This window comes from Stenella coeruleoalba (genome assembly GCF_951394435.1).
Source record: "Stenella coeruleoalba genome assembly, chromosome: 18".
NCBI lineage: Eukaryota > Metazoa > Chordata > Mammalia > Artiodactyla > Delphinidae > Stenella > Stenella coeruleoalba.
The window spans coordinates 13482642-13499471 of NC_137164.1; the positions used below are offsets into that span (position 1 = coordinate 13482642).

At 36.4% G+C, this 16830-nt stretch overlaps 1 protein-coding gene across 2 annotated transcripts in view; it reads left to right on the top strand.

Annotated features, from left to right (window-relative positions):
* Positions 1 to 16830, top strand: part of UFM1 (ubiquitin fold modifier 1) — a 78829-nt gene that overhangs the window by 26519 nt on the left and 35480 nt on the right. Inside the window, exon 7 of one of the 2 annotated variants that reach the window (XR_013824781.1) lies at positions 236 to 355. The gene's annotated coding sequence lies outside the window, so the exon portion shown is untranslated. Of the gene's footprint in view, positions 1 to 235; positions 4248 to 16830 lie in introns of those variants that run through there. The other variant, XR_013824782.1, reaches the window with a different exon arrangement.

Sequence of the window (16830 nt, forward strand, 5' to 3'; positions counted from 1 at the left end):
TTTAAAAAATTATCTTACATTTTAAAATAGCTGTATATTTACAGAAAAGTTGAGAAGATAGTTCTTAGAGCTCCCATACACCCCATATCCACTTTCCCCCATTATTGTCATCTCATATTACTATGGTAGAATATGCCACAATTAATGAACCAATATTGATACATTATGATTAACTAAAGTATATAGTTTATTTAGATTTTCTTAGTTTTTACTTGATGTCCTTTTTCTGTTCCAGGATCCTACCCAGGACCCCACATTACATTTAGTTATCCTGGGTCCTTAGACACCTCTTGGCTGTGATCATTTCGTAGACTTTCCGTGTTTCGGATGCCCTTGACACTTCTGAGGAGTACTGGTCAGGTATTTTGTAGAATGTCTTTTAATTGATGTTTTCATCATAATTACACTGTGGTTGTGTGTTTTTGTAGGGGAAGACAACAGATATAAAATCCCATTTTTATCACATCATCTATAGGTTATATAATATCAGGATGACTTATCACTGTTAATGTTGACTTTGATCACCTGGCTGAAATAATATTTAGCAAGTTTTTCCACTACTAAGTTACTCTTCTATTCACCTCTCCATGCTGTGTTCTTTGGAAGGAAATCAGTATGTGCAGCCCATACCTAGGAATATGTAGGGCAGTTCATAAATATTGCCAGGACTAATTGCCACTTTCATCATTTATGAAGCAGGAAAGAGTTTAAATTTGTTCTTTCTTCAAATAATTATTTAAAAGTGTGACCTAAGCATCAGCACTTCCTAATATTTATTAATTACGATTCAAATCAAGTTAGCTTGAATCTCCATTCCCCTGACACAATGGGAAACCTAGCATTTCAACTATACTCTGGGTTTTCTAGTGGTGCTTACGGTTGTTCTAGTTACCTCTTTTTCTGGTTTCCTGCTTCCTTGGAATACATAATCCCTTTCACATTATGCCTCTTTTGAGGCTGATGTTTTTTCTCCAACTATCAACCCAATTGTGGAAAGTAACCCTGATTCCTTGCCTTTTCCAAAACACTAGGTATTTATGTGTAATAGATTTACTGGAAAATGTGGATTGTGGGAATGGTGGAAGATCATGTCATATATCTGGGGCAATGATGTTACATTACTGTACAGCAAGAAAGAATTTAACAATGAATATTAGGCCTATGTAATATTAGGAACACAGAACAATTCTGCCTTTTGTCCATTTGTCACTTCTGTCCATTTGTCATTCTCACCATGAAGACTTTCTCACTTATTTGCTTTTTTGGGTCCTGGATTTCCACCATTTTTTCAGAACTGTCTTGCCCATGTAACCCTGCTCTAGATTCTTGGCTTCCTTACAGACTCCATCTCTGGATACTAGCAAAATACCAAAATACCTGTATTCATTACTATGCTCATGAACTTATTTATGTGGTCTCCTTCTTAGTGAGACCCTGCTGTGTGCTTAGGGCTATCATTCTACAACCAGATGGCTCATCGAGATATTCTGCTGTACAAAGTTTGCTCTTCTGAAGAATACTGCAGTCAGTGCTTTAACTTGTTTCTTTCCCTTCTCCAATCCCTCCCTCCGTACCACATTCCTCCATCCTGTCTTATAGTCAGAAAGTGTAAATATCAGTCGGTGTTCAGTCAGGAAGACAGAATTCACTCTAGATACCTCAGGGATTAATTCTGGGAACTGGCAACAAAGGTGATGGAACATAAGTAAAGGAAATAGAGATGGAACATAGGAATTAGAAAGTAATATGTTGGAAGGACTGAGAGTCCAAAAGGGAGAAGGTGTCACCCAGAGATCAGGAAGTTATTGACTGTAACTGCTGATGCTGTTACATCATTCCTGCATCTGAGTAGCAGTGATTATACATACTGAAATGGATGGAGTTTTCTGATGCTCTCAGTCACTTGCATTTGCCTGCTACTTCTCCACAGGGAACAGTATAACATGACACTTTCCTTCATATTTTAATCCCTTAGCTGTGACCTCCGTTGATAGAATCTAATCACAATCCAGCTGCCTAGGGAATCTTGGAATTGTTGTTTACAGGCTCCCAGATCCTTGCGATACAAAGAAAACAGGAGCTGAGTAGCCACGACCATATGTGGAACAGTGTACCCCTTTGTCTTCTCAACATTCATAAACCAACTGTTATCCACATTGAACTGCCAAACAGTAAAACTGGCAATGACACCATGACACGACTAGTCCTTATAAGATTAAAGAAAACTACATCCTTCCCCAAAAGGGATGATACAAGTCCTACCAGTCACAACATCCTTATCTGAGTCATACTTGCTTTTTTTAGTTCTATCAGCTGCCTTGATATGTTATACCCTAAAGATTACATTTTAATATTAATCACCACCAATACTCCTTAAATAATGGAGTAGGAAAAAGAGAGGGGGGAAATATTAGGAAATATAAGTACTATGAACATTTTAGTGTACATTTTGCTTTCTGTACCCGTTGTTATGCATCTCTGAGGACAAACTCTGTAAACCATCTTGCTTTTTCCTAATCATTGTTATATCATAAGCATTTCCCCACATCATCAAACATCTCTTGTAAACAATCTTTTTAATGACTGCACTTTACTGTCATATAGTCATAACATTCTTTGCTAATCATAACTCTATTATGAAAATGAGTTATTTCTTGTCCTTACTATTATTGATACATTTTTAATGCATTTTCATCAGTTTCTTAGCCTCCCAAAATAGCATTGTGCTGTCAAAAATATATATTTTTTAAAAAGGGTCCTTGAGACATACTGCATGATTCCTTTTCAAAATGTGTATCAATTTATGTTCCCCCATATTGAATTTAAGATTAAAAGTTAAATTTAGTTCCATGCTGAATGAAAATATCAGCATTTTATTCATTGTTTTATTTCTGGTACTTACACAATGTGTGGCATATATAGTAGGCATTCAGAAAATATTTTTGAATGAGTAACTGAATTATGTCTATGCAAGCAATAGTGCTAGAGCAGAAAAGTTGTAATCCTTTAGAGTAGAAGAGTATTTGAAAAACAGATTAAGTGATTTCCCAAAAATCATACAGCTACTTTTGAAAACTCCAGAAGTAGGAGACACTTTATTGCCTCCAACCTTTATATTCTTTCTGCAACACCTAAAGGTATAATCAATTTTTATTTTTTTCTAGTTGATGCTGTCTCCATGTATCAATAGTATAAAATAGCACACAATTTTAAATTATATATTTCATGCGGTATAAAATTAAAGTCCAATTTACCATATTCACAAAATTTAGCACACATACCCACACATCCATACAAATCAGCTTGGTCAATGATTGACCACAAAATAAAAAGAACTGACAAGTTGAACCATTTATCTTTGCATATATGATCTCTTTTATACGGGTTTTCCCCGAGAGAGTTCTGCAAACTTGATGCGTTTGGAAGCTAGAACTCAGGCAGAAATCAAGTCAGATGATGGAAATTGGGACTGTCAGAACATCTAGTAGCTAAGAAAAAAAAACTCCAGTGAGAAGAAACCCAAAAGAGGAGCTGCTCTCAATTATGCACATAAACAGCAAATTTTTGGTTGGATTTCTGAACTGTGCTTCCTTGGATGACACTTTAAGGATCCCAGTGGGGGGAAAATAAAGGTAGAAGACAGAGAGGTGGGCAGAGATTTCAGTTAAAGAAGTTGAAGAAAAGATTTACTGGTCTCCATAGGTCTAGAGTAATCTCCCTGATTCTAGTAAATTTATTTAAACTGAGACTGGCCTTAGCTATTTACTCTTTTTTACAGAGAGAGAAAGTTCTTCAGTTTACCCCAAATGAAATGAGAGTTTTATCTTATCATAAAACTGTGAATTAGCTTGTGCTCATTGAGTTAATTTTATATTATGAAGTGAAACTAGTCCAACAGTTCACCAACTGACGAGTTGACGGGTCTTGGTATCCCTGATCAGTAGGTCAAAACACCTCAGGAATGAAATTCTGCCTTTGCCAATGAGGCTGACATTTTGTAGTTCTTGTGTCCGATACCTGAGAATAATATAGTCTGCAATTACTGACTCTCTGAAAAGTAGTGTGCTCTTCCTCCTCTATGTAACAAACTGTTGGATTCTCATCTCCTGGACATAATACAATCCCTCTAATTTTACTCTGTTCTTTTAATCTTCTCCTCACCCTAATTTTTTAGCCTATGCATGTGTCTTTGCATGCAAATGACTTAAATGGCTTTGTTTTCTTTCTATCATATTAAACTGTAATTCTGGGAAAATTGTCCTATGAATCTTATTGGATTACTCTGAAAATTAAATGAGATAATGCCTATATAAAGTGCTTAGCACATTGGCACATATTAAATATGCAATGAACATAAACTATTATGTGTGATAAAACTCCTTGTGGGAGGGTCTTTTTTTTAGATATTGATGCAGAGTAATTAGAATAGATCCATACCATCTCTCCCTAAAGTAATTTTGTTCAATAATTTCATATGAATGATTTAAATTGTAAACATATATGATGATTTTTATTTAGTACTTTCTTTCCTGAATTATCATTTTTTTCACCTATGAAGCTTCTCAGCAATTAAGGGACACTTTTAAAAAACTTATTCCTCATTGGTGGGAGGAGAAGCAAGTGAGCAAATGCATCAAATAGGGGAAATGAACAAACATCATGGCAAACTCAGCAATGAGTCAGCTAGATATAGAGTCATGCCATGAACTCTGTAAACTGGCTTAGTTCATAATCATAAATGATCTTTCTACTCTTTAATAGCTATTCAGTGAACCAAAGTAAAATTTTAAATGCTTTGAGGATTTATATTAAAATAACACTGAAAACTTCTGTTTATTTTTGGTTAGATATCCTTCCCCTAATCTCAGCCTGGGCAGCATTTTCTCTTTCTTGTAACACGGAGAGGTGTAAAATAAATATAATTGACAGGACAAATATTTTATAGAATGCATGCTTTACCCCTTTTCATCAAACATGCTCAGTGTTAGAATACAAAATATTTGAGGAAGAAGAGGTACAAACTACTATGCATAAAATAAGTAAGCTACAAAGATATATTGTACAGCACAGGGAATATAACCAATATTTTATAATAACTTTAAATGGGATATAATCTATAAAAGTTTTTAATTACTTTGTTGTACACCTGAAACTAGTATAAAATTGTAAATCAATTATACCTGAATAAAAAAATAAATAATTTCTTTTAAAAAGTAAAAGAAAAAATGAAAAGTTATTTGAGGAAGGTAATGTCTTCTTTTAGTCATCTTTTCTTATTGCAGAAACCCATCAACTTAACAGGAGTCCTCCAAAATTGCTTAGGCCATACATGTTTTGGGGGTGTTTTTTTTTGGCTCTCTGGCTATATTTCATAGTATCATGTACTAGATTCTAGTATACTAGATTTTCTAAGTCTTTTTTTTTTTTTCAATCTGGAAGCTACTTTTCTTTTCTCTGACTTCAGCGTAGCTAAGTCACTCTTTTGATGGTGACTAAGAGATCCACTTCAGCATATTCTATTGTTCCCACACAATTTCCTGTTAGAAACAGCATTAGTCACCCTAGTTATGAGAAGTTCTTTGGTAAAAGCACCAAGAGAACCTGATTAGAAATTTTTTTTTTTTACCACTCTATAGAAGTAGTACCTAATAGATCCTTAGCTGATATTTCTGAATGTTTCAAAATATATAAGACTTTTTTCAGCAGTTACTAGGGCTACATATTATTTCTGGGCAGTAAAATCAAATAACCATGGTCAACTAGTTTACTATGGCTTGAATGATTTATTCTTAAGACAGTCAAATAAAAATAAACTGTCATTAAAATCTCACTCACTTAAATCTTATCATTACTTGAGCCTTTCTGGAGTATCCTTTGGCCAGTATTCTCTACTAGGATATTTGAACATTTGTTTATTGAGTAAGAATCTAGAAGCTATGCTTTTCTTTATATGGCCTTGGAAAATTGCAAACTTGAAATGAAAAACAATGCAGTAATAGCTGTGCTTTGCTACCTAAAATTAGAGACTCATCGTATGTATCATCACCTAGGTCCCAGGTTTGCATGTGCTGAAACTACCGCTTGTGTTATCAATCATCTGAATATTTGCAGGTCCAAGAGAATACCCTCAAACCTTCATTGGTAGAAATTACAGGAAAGATTACCTAATCTTCCTCAGTCCCACTTCCCTTACATACAAAATATGGATGAAAGCACCAAACTATTGTGAAGATTGTATAAAAGAATGCATATAACTTTTTTGCATAATACCAACCAATACAAGTTATCTATCATTATAATAATTACTGGGATAATGAGTACCACGTACTTCTATCACACCAGGAACAGTCCTCCTTATAAAAAAAAATGTAAAGTTAAGAAGTAAGACTATATGACATAATGAGAAGAATCAGTATTTCACAATACAGTCATGTAACTCATATTCCTGTCAAGAAATAGACCATTTTCCTCATCCCAGAGTTCCTTGTGTGTCTTTGTAGTCACTCTCCTTCTGCCAATCCTGGCCACTAGAAACTACTGATGTACTTTCTGCCACTATAATTTGGCTTTTTTAGAATATAATATAAGTGGAATCCCATAATCTTTTGTGTCTGTGTTTCTTTCACGAAATGCTTTAGAAATTCATCCTTGTTAGTTTTTATTTTAATAGATGAGATGCAATATTTTATTTCACCTCAGTTTTTTGCATTGCAAAGTAGATATTATTAGAGTTATATATACAATCAGTATATACTTAGATTTTCCCAAATGTGTATTAATTTTATTGTTGTTCACTCCTTTTTGCATCTTAGATCTTCCATCTGAAATCATTTTCTTTCCTACTAGGGTACATTTTGCAGAAGTCCCTCCTGTATGGCTTAAGGATAAACTTAGTTTTTGTTTGCCTGAAAAATTCTCTATTTTACCCTCATTTTTAATGCTAATTTAGCTAGGTATAAGATTAGAGGTTGACAATTAGGGCAGAGATAGCTATTCATGAGAGATGCCTGCCCCGCTTCTATGGTACAGAATTGTTGCAGGGAAGTAGCTGCCCATGCAGGGATTGTATTTCTCAGCCTCCTTTGCATGTAGGTGAGCTCATATTTTTTGTTCTTTCCAATGCACTGTGAGAAGCAAAGCCTTTCTATTCCAGTCCAAAGTATTTAAGAAGGGTTTTGCTTTCTATACCCATTTATTCCCCCTGTCTCCTAGCTGAAAGTGAGGCCCCCAAATGAGGAAGGAGCCCAAGATGGAAGGAGCCTGATTGAATCACTGTATAGAAAGCCATGAGTACTTAGTGTATTACAAGAGTGGGCATAAGAAGGGGTTTCTTTTTTCACAGAGTCCCAAAGATGATCCATGAATATCACATAAAAGGTTTTTTTTCAGCTTTATAAATGTGACTACTCAATTATGTGTTCAAGGCTGGCAGGTAATTTGAAATATTTTTGTGCTTGTTGCAGGATGTATAGCACTGGGGAAGCTCTTTTATTTCAATGACCTGGCATTGGGATGAAGAATTAATTTAGTGTAGACAGTTTTTTTTAATTTTAAACAAACATGTGTACAGCTATATTTTATCAGTGTTGTACTTTCAACTATACACTAGTGTACAGTTTTACGTATTAATTAAAATATATGTATGAACATACATTCTGTTGTTTATATTTAATGACATTTAAATTATGAAACATAAGAATTTTTTACAGTTCACAACAAGGTGGAAATGTAGCTTTAAATACTTAAATGAAAATGACTTGGTTACCACAACACTGATTCATATAAGAACCCTGAACTGACTTGAGAATAATCTTCATGCACCCCGTTGCTTTTTTGCATGATCAATCAAAAGTGCTCTCAATATAAATCAGTGCTTAGAAAAACTTGAAAAAGAAAATAAAGTACCTTTCAGTCAAGAACGTTTTTACTTTGTGCCCCTGGCCTTAGAAAAAATGTCCAGTTGAGAAAACACGGTGACTGTATGGACCTTTGAAAACAGAGACTCATATTGTAGAAGATGCAGTAGCTCAATAGAAAGCCCGAGTGTGTCCCAAGGTAGAAGTTATTGCTACTCCTTGAAGACTTCATATTGTTGAAACGCAATTAAAATAATGATTAGAAGTCCACTTGCATTCATCTAACAGACTTTTACTATTGACTGCCAGTCATTTGGAAGTCTCTGTTCAACAATGTAGAGAACGTTCAAATAGGAACAAAATCTATTCCTTCTCCCTCAGTTTTACCCACAGCAACTCAAAACACCATTGAACCTTGACGCTCATCTATATAGAGGCTTCCTATCCCCTTAGTTCCAGTTACTTGGAAATTATCATTTTCCCTTTAAACTCCATACATTTGAGGCAATATTAGCATTAAGTAATTTTATATGCAGTTCTAACCACTAGAATCAGAAATGCTGGCTTATCCTAAATACTGATTTTTCTCCTAGTCTCTCTTTTAAACTACTTTTTTATGATACTGTATCAAAAAAATTCATGGTATATTTATATTATAGCTTTTTAAAAATCTCATTTACATTCCAGTCCCATATTTCTGGGGATGTGACTTATTTCCAAAATAGACACATGGGAAGTATTTTAGTCTCATCCTCTAAATATGTACAAATCAACATTTAGCTTTGGTTACTATGCTGATGATGACTAAACTCTTGCAGCCCATGTGAATAGCATAGGATTTAGGTTGGAACAGATCTGGTCGAATCCCAACCCCATCACTTACTAGCCTGGTATCCCTAGGTAAGTTAGTTAACTTCTCTGAGGGTTTCTTCATTTGGAAAGCGGGGATAGAGAAAACCTTTCATGGAATTCATGTGAATACTATACTTGAATGTTCAACAAATTTGAAATTTCTTCATTTCTGGTTTCATTTTCAGTGAGTGATATTTCAAGACACAGTTTCCCCATTCCAGGGATACAATCTATTGTGTCTTGTAGCTCCTGTGACTTTCAATACAATAAATAGTAATTGTGTGAATACAAGAGCTACTAACACTGGTGGCTCAAATTTATTTCAACAGGAATTGCTCTTGACTATTTCTCAGTGCCTAAGATTTTATTGCTCGCTTTCCTAATTTTTTATGAGTAATATTTGAGTAGGAATTATTTCTCTCTGGTTCTACTTCTATAATCAGTTTGAATGGCAGGTGATTTAATCAGAAAGGTCTCTCACTAGTAAAGCATCTCCCCCCAACTTTTTAAAAATGAACCAGAAGAAATATCTGACTATTAAGATAGTTATCGAGTCCATTGAGGTTTAGAGATTACTAGCTCAGCAACACCTGAATGCTGTTTTGAACTTGGGTATAATAAAGGTTGAACAGTTGAGTTAGGCACAAAGACACTGATCAAGGGAGAGATTTCTACAGCTTTCAGGCCCTGCTAGTCTGAGCTTTAGGCTGGCTTCTGGTTCTTGATGCACTCTTTTATCCTAGTATATCACACTCTTCTTGACTCTTGGAAGAAATTCTTGACTCTTCTCGCCCTGTTAGTGCTTATTGAAAAGTTTTACCGATATGCTCCACATTTCAAGGGTCTTATGCTATGACTACTATATTTATTAAGGTTCTTTTGGATGCAAACTACAGAAATCCATTTAAGCAATCTTAAGTGAGGAGAGGGAGGAAGAGGAAGAGAAAAGGAATGTATCTGAAAGGTACTGAAGGTCTCAAAGAAACAGAAAAGGCTGAATAACAAAGAACTGGGTAGGGAAAGAATCAGTACTGCTATAGGGATTTAATCATAGGAATAGCAGACATTTTTGTCCTTGAATATGATCATTCACTAGACTTGGCTTCAGTGACTAATAGTCTCCATTTTCTGGTCCATATTTCAGTCTGGGAAGAAAGCATCTGTTTGATCCACTTTGGACCAGGTGTCTATCTTCAGACTGATCAATCATAAAGCACAATTCCAAGAAAATAAGTTGTTGAATAGCCACCCTAGAGGTATCTACTCTTCCTATTTATGTTTTCAACTCTAAATTCTTTCTTTTCCTGCTCTGACTATATGTTTTGTCTTTTTTCTTCTCTCTTCCTGCCTTTGAACAACCCGGGCATTGCCCTGCTGAGTTGATCCTGAGCGAAAACAGATTACGGTTTCTGCATCTTGTGGATATAAAGGGTTCATATTTTTCTCCCTTGCGCATTGTTTTAATGGAATATATTTGGAGATATTTAAAGGATTGTTTATTGTAGGAATCTCTTTATTTCCACTTGCTTTTAGTTTTGTGGGGTAGAATGAATACATCCTCTGGGGGGCTATACCTCAAGCCTGTTATATGGAAGAAAGCCTTTTTTCCTAATTCTTTGCTGGATTTATATTGACATACCCGTTTAATTCAAAGTAAAATTAGTTCCAAAATAGATGAGGATGGTAATTCATAGATGTTTCAATGTCTGTGGTTGAAAATACGAGATATAGTTTCTATAATTGTCGCATAATCTGAATTCCTAGGGCCCTGTGTGAGGTTCTTAGGCCTTAAGATTCAGGGTGGGTGGGACTGAAATAGTTAACATTTTAAGTGTTAATCAGAGAATAAAAGAAAAGCCTATTAGTATTTATATGAAATCACAGTTTATGGAAACTGAAGTTCTAACCTTAATATTTCAAATATATCTGTGCTATGTAAAACCCTCATGAGGTCTGATTTTACCAGCGATGAGTTCAGATAGCTCACATTTATAGCAATACCCCATACCTCAATGCTCTGAGCTCTCCCCAACTTAACTAAGAGATGACCAAAATTTTCTTTATTCTTATACATAATCTGGGCTGTAGCCAGCAGCTCTCCAATTCCTGCATCGTGGAATCCATTGCTCTTGACATTCTTGATCATCATAGCTCTGCTGCCCTTGGGTCCTCTGTATTGCTGGCTGGGCTGGTTTCCATCCCTAATGCCTCTGGCCACTGCCACCAACATGGACCTACTTTGTACCATCAGGACATTGACTTCTGCTGCTCATCTCTGTCTCCTTTTGGTAGGAGAGCTCCTCTCACTTTCCCTGACCAGTTCATGTAGGTTGATTCTCAGAGAGTGGTTGACCCTCTTGTGACATTTTCATTTTTCCCTTTATACCACAGCCCTCTGCTTCTCAGGCCACAAAGATACTTTGGGAAGGGAACAGAGATCACCAAGTACAGCGTAAGTTTCATTGTACCTGCAGGCATTGCTTCTGCCAATATTGATTCCTGTTTTCTGTCTGACCTGTCCTGCCAGACTTCTTTATGGCCAAGAGCTCCATTGTCTTTCAGCATCTTATTCCCATTTTAAAAGTCTATGTCTTAATCATAGGCTAAGAACAAGGGTTTTTTTGTCATGAGATCCTTGAGTTCCAGGTAAATTAAGGAGTTACCCAGGCCTTTTGTCTCAGTCTCCCTCACCTTCTGTGGCCGAAAGAGGCAAGTTTTCCTAGAATGAATGGAGGGCCTCCATGAGGGTGATGTTTCTAGGCTCCATTCTAACTTCACCCAGCCAAGAATGTTCTAATGCATGTACATCTCTATCACCTAGAGACTGTGTGTATAACATGTTATAATACTATTTGTTTTCTAAAAATTGTAGTAAAATACACATAAATTTAAAATTTACCATTTTTAAGAGTACCATTCAGTGGCATTAAGTACATTCATATTGTTGTGCAACCATCATTGCTATCCATCTTTAGAATCTTTTCATCATCGCAAATTGACACTCTGTCCCCATTAAACACTAACTTCTCAGTCATCCTTCCCCCCAGCCCCTGGTAACCACTATGCTACCTTCTGTCTCTATGAATTTGACTCCTCCAGATAGAAACAGAATCATATAGTATTTGTCCTTTTGTGTCTGGCTTATTTCACTTACATAACATTTTCAAGGTTTATCTCTATTGTAGTATATTCAGAATTTCCTTTTTAAAGGCTGAATCATTCCATTGTATATATAGATCACATTTAGTGTGTCCAGTCATCTGTTAATAGAGATTTGGGTTGTTTCTACCTCTTGTCTATGGTGAATAAAGCAGCCAGGAATGTGGATGTAGAAATCTGCTCCTATCCTAGCTTCAACAGAAAAACAAAAAACAAGTATATCAATATACATGTTTAGATCCATTAAAGTTAGGAAGGTGCTATTCAGCTATTTTATTTTTAAAAGGTTTGTAGCTGGGTTATTTAGATTAATGAAGTAAATCATTTATTAATATAGATTCATTCATTTAGATTCACTAATTAAATCATTCATTTAAATTATTGAGAAGGCAGGAATATAAATATGAATGATATCATGTTCTTGCACTTAAGTTTCTTACAATCCAACTGGGGAAGCAGGCAGGGAAGCAAGTACTCAAAACGGTTTGATGATTATTAAGATGGTAATATCCACAGTGTGCTATGGGAACACAGAGCAGGGCACCTAAGAGATTCAGGAAGGCTTCCTAAGAGAGATGATACTGGACCAGAATCTGGAAACGTAAGTAGGATAACCTCTTTCAAGATGGGAAGAACCGGGGAGGAAGCTGTCCTGGCTAAGAAGAAAAATACTAGTAATCCTGAAGCCTGGGAAAGTGGTCAGGGAAGACAGCTACAACATCGTGTGAAAATTGAGAATCAGTGGAGTTAGACAGACGCAAGATCATAAAAGGCTTTATTCCTGCATGGGCTGAGAAGTTCTGATTTTTAGCCTAAGAGCAAGTCTGACAATGCAGCTCATTTTCCTAAATGTTTACATACATTTTGATAAAGAAAATGCTTCTTGCATTAGTTTGGATCTAGTCTTACTTCCTGATACATCAGGCACAGCACTGCCACCTACTCGGGAACAAATTGTGCCAATACTTAATAACAGTCCACCCACAGGGACTTTTAAAATCAGTATAATTATGAGAGATTATAGCGCTTTCATGTTAGCAATTAATTTGTTCACTGTTTTTATCGTTGGTAAATGAAGAACGGGCTACCTAGAAGTACACCAAATTCTAAATAGAATGTTTAAAGGAAAATGGTTTGAAAATCCTATCCTGTTCTGAGTCAGACCAAAGCTATTTTGTGAAAGAGCAACGTGTGTTGCACACCAGCTGCTTGTTTTCTGTTTGACAGACTCCACCTTCCTAACCGAGGTGTACTCCTTTACATGTGGTATAATCATAAGGTAAAATGTTGATACATTGGACAAAATTAATGGATTACATGGTGAAAGGTGTTCAACAGAGCATCCATTTATCAGCCCCACTCTGTAAATCCAGGACAACTATATTCCAGTGAGACTCCAAGGGCCCAGATATCACCTGCTGGTATGACTTGGAAATAAACAAACAAATAGGGGCAGGGAGAAAGGATCTTTGGGTTATTAATTACATTTTTTTCCACTAATCTATCTTGGTTAAAGAGCATGCTTCCGAAATGATACGTAACATTATTGTTCCATATTTTTTAACACTATATTATCCTTAGATAAAATTATATATTGAAATATGGCACTGTCACCATGCTATGGAAAAGTACCTAGTGTACTTCTAGGTAATCTGTTTTTCATTTATCAATGATGAAAACAGTGAACAAATTGCTAACATGAGAGCGCTAAACCCTATTCACTCCGTAAAGCAATAGGCCTAGTTTATACTCCTAAGAAGTCTCTTATATAATTTGAAGGACAATAAAAATTACAACATTGGAGAACAGTAAATATCTTTAAAAAAAATCAATCCATATCTAAAAGGCTACAGAGTTCAGATACTGAAGATGACCAAATTACCAATACTTACCAATGTTTGATACTTAGATGCTTAGGTGATGAAAACCTTAGAGAATTTACAAGAAAATCTCTTTTTGAACAGCAAAAGCAGTGACACAGTTCTACAGATAAAAATAAGCACATCAGTGCATTGTCATACAGAACACATAGAGTTACTTTCTTTAAAGCACATCTGGCTTATAACTTCTCTGTACAACCATGTGTATGTTGTAGGATAATTTTTTTCCTAATGTACATTTCTTTGTGAAGAAAGCCTAAGAACAGAGCTACACGGAGAAAATTACGCACAAGTATCCGGAAGAAAAACTTGTTACATACAAATGGATTTTCCTCCATATTTAACGTCTTTAAACGTCCTCCTCCATTTAACGTCTTTAAAACATGACTGTCAAACCCAATACTGTATAAAGACCATAAGAGCTAGAATGTTTTCACTTTCACTGAAGGATCCTCACCACCTAGAATTAAGCTAGACACTGTAAATTCTCAGAACATTTCAGTGCCTATAAATAGCATACAAAATTTGAACAACAGGTCTAGAATCTATTTGGCATTCTTCTCTGAAATGTCAGTGCTTTCTGACCAAAGGCCACCAGAAACACACGTGTAGTCGAGTGAATTGGGTTGACTGCTAACAGCAATGACAGAAAATACACAGTACAGGCGAAATGCAAGACATCACAGTAACAGGGTATTAAGAAGGACTTACTCAGTGGAGGATCTGGGCTTTGGTTAGGTGGCTTTTTGGAGGATTTAAGGAAGCAAGGCTTCACTCTGTATCAGGCATTGTCAGAAAGCAGAGATAATTCTTTAACTGGATATCTCAATAAATCTTATCTTGAATGAGGGTATACTAGAATGAAGAAACTCATTCTAGTAAAGAAGCTATGTTGGGCTTCCCTGGTGGCGCAGTGGTTGAGAGTCCACCTGCCGATGCAGGGGACACGGGTTCATGCCCCGGTCTGGGAGGATCCCACATGCCACGGAGCGGCAGGGCCCGTGAGCCATGGCCGCTGAGCCTGCGTGTCCGGAGCCTGTGCTCCACACCGGGAGAGGCCACAACAGTGAGAGGCCCACGTACAGCTTAAAAAAAAAAAAAAAAAAGGAAGAAAGAAAAAGAAGCTATATTTAGTAATGTCAGAGAAGACAGAGGAATTTTTGTACCTTGGAAAATTTTTTTCTTAAGTGTTCATACATAATTACAGAGTGGTCTTATTTTTGTCTTGATCCAACATGGTCACAGAGTGGCCTCCTCTGATGTTGGTGTTCTGAAAATTGTTGACATTTAACAGGAGAACACCAGGGACCAGCTAAGGGGTGCCAGGCTCCTCATATTACCAAAGCGTGGCTGACGGGACCTGGCAAGTTCCTAGCTGCCGAAGGCCACTTTGGTTTTCCTCAACATTAATCTAGCATTTACCCTTTCAGTGGTGACTTCCATCCTTGAAGTGTTTTCAATGCAGTAATTTCAAATTACATGCCAACCTTGAGGCACACTTTGAAGATAATTGGCTAAAATCTTGAAATGGAAAGAGAGTCAGAAAGGATGAGCACCAAACTTACAAAGCGGTTCCTTACGTAACAAAATAATGTAGTGGGATTATGAGATTCTTTTCGTGAGGTTTTTCTCTATTTTCTAATGAAAAATATTTTTCTTAAGTGTGTGAAATGCTTTGAATAAGGTGTTAAATGTTCAGAGTACTCAGAATTATTTTTATTATGAATAATTCCATGTCAGTGATTAGTAAACAGAGTGAGTTTTCTCAGTGTATGAATAATTTTAGATGAAAAGCAGCTTAAAATGAATGCAACATCAATTTTCACAGCCCCATTTACCTGTGAGACAAGGTGTTTCAATATGACTGTAGGAGGGAGGGGCCCCTGCAGATATATGATTATAAGTAGTAATAACTGAAAACCGTTGAGTTGGAGCTGAACAGTTTGATGGAGAAAGGAAAAAGAAAATGTCGAGATTCATAACTCCAAATTAGAGCCCCTCAGGTTTTCTGCTCAGGCTTTCTGCAGGTTTTCACAGGCATTTGTTTCAGACTGTATACTCAAGGCTTATGTTCCAGGACCATTCACTCCGTTAGGGTCTTTTAAAATGGCAACTGGAGTGATTTACAAGAGCTGAACTTTGTCCTCAAATGTAAGAATAAGAAAAGCAAGGCAGCAGGGAAGTGGACTGCTAATGGATATCCACTTAAATATCTGATTACCAATATGAAGCCTCCAAATTAGCTGCTCTGTTTTGTCTGTCCATGGAATCACTGTCAATTCCAAGGTATGAGGTCATAAAAAAAAGTATATAGTAGAAAAACATAAACTTGAAGTGAACAACTAAAGTAAAGATGGAATAGTCTCTCATTCATTTATTGATTCAACAAATATTTTCCAGGTGTCTACTGTGTACCAGGCACCATGCTGGATACTGGAGATACAAAGCTGGGAATAAGTTTTGATCAGAAATAACTATGCATTCAGGGTGGGGTGAAGGGAGCGGAAGTGGAGGTATATAACAGTCAGGTTCACGTGCTATCTGTGTTCATTTCCTATCACTGCTGTAATAAATTACCACAGTTTCGCGGCTTAAAACAATGCAAGTTTATTCTCTAACAGCTCTGGAGAAGTCCAAAATGGCTCTCACTGAGCTAAAATCAAGGTGTAAGCAGGGCCGCATTCCTTCTGGAGGGTCTTGGAGTAAAGCAGCTTCTAGAAGCTGTTCACCTTCATGGCCAGCACATTGCATTATTCTTACACATTCTTCTTCTTCCCTCTTCCCTCTTTTAGAGACACTTGTGATTACATTAGGCCCACCTGGATAATTCAGGATACTTTGTTTCAAGGTCAGCTGATTAGCAACCTTAATTCCATCTGCAAGTTTATTAGCTCTTGCCATGGAGCATAACATATTCACTGGTTCCATGGATGAGAACGTGTATATCTTTGGGAGGCCATTTTTCTTCCTACCACACTCTCCAGAGGCAGGTATGAACAATGTACTTGCAGGACAAATGTCCCTGGAATAATTAATTGGGCATAGTTGTTCAGGCCTCTGTGTCTTTTGGTTCAAGATACTAG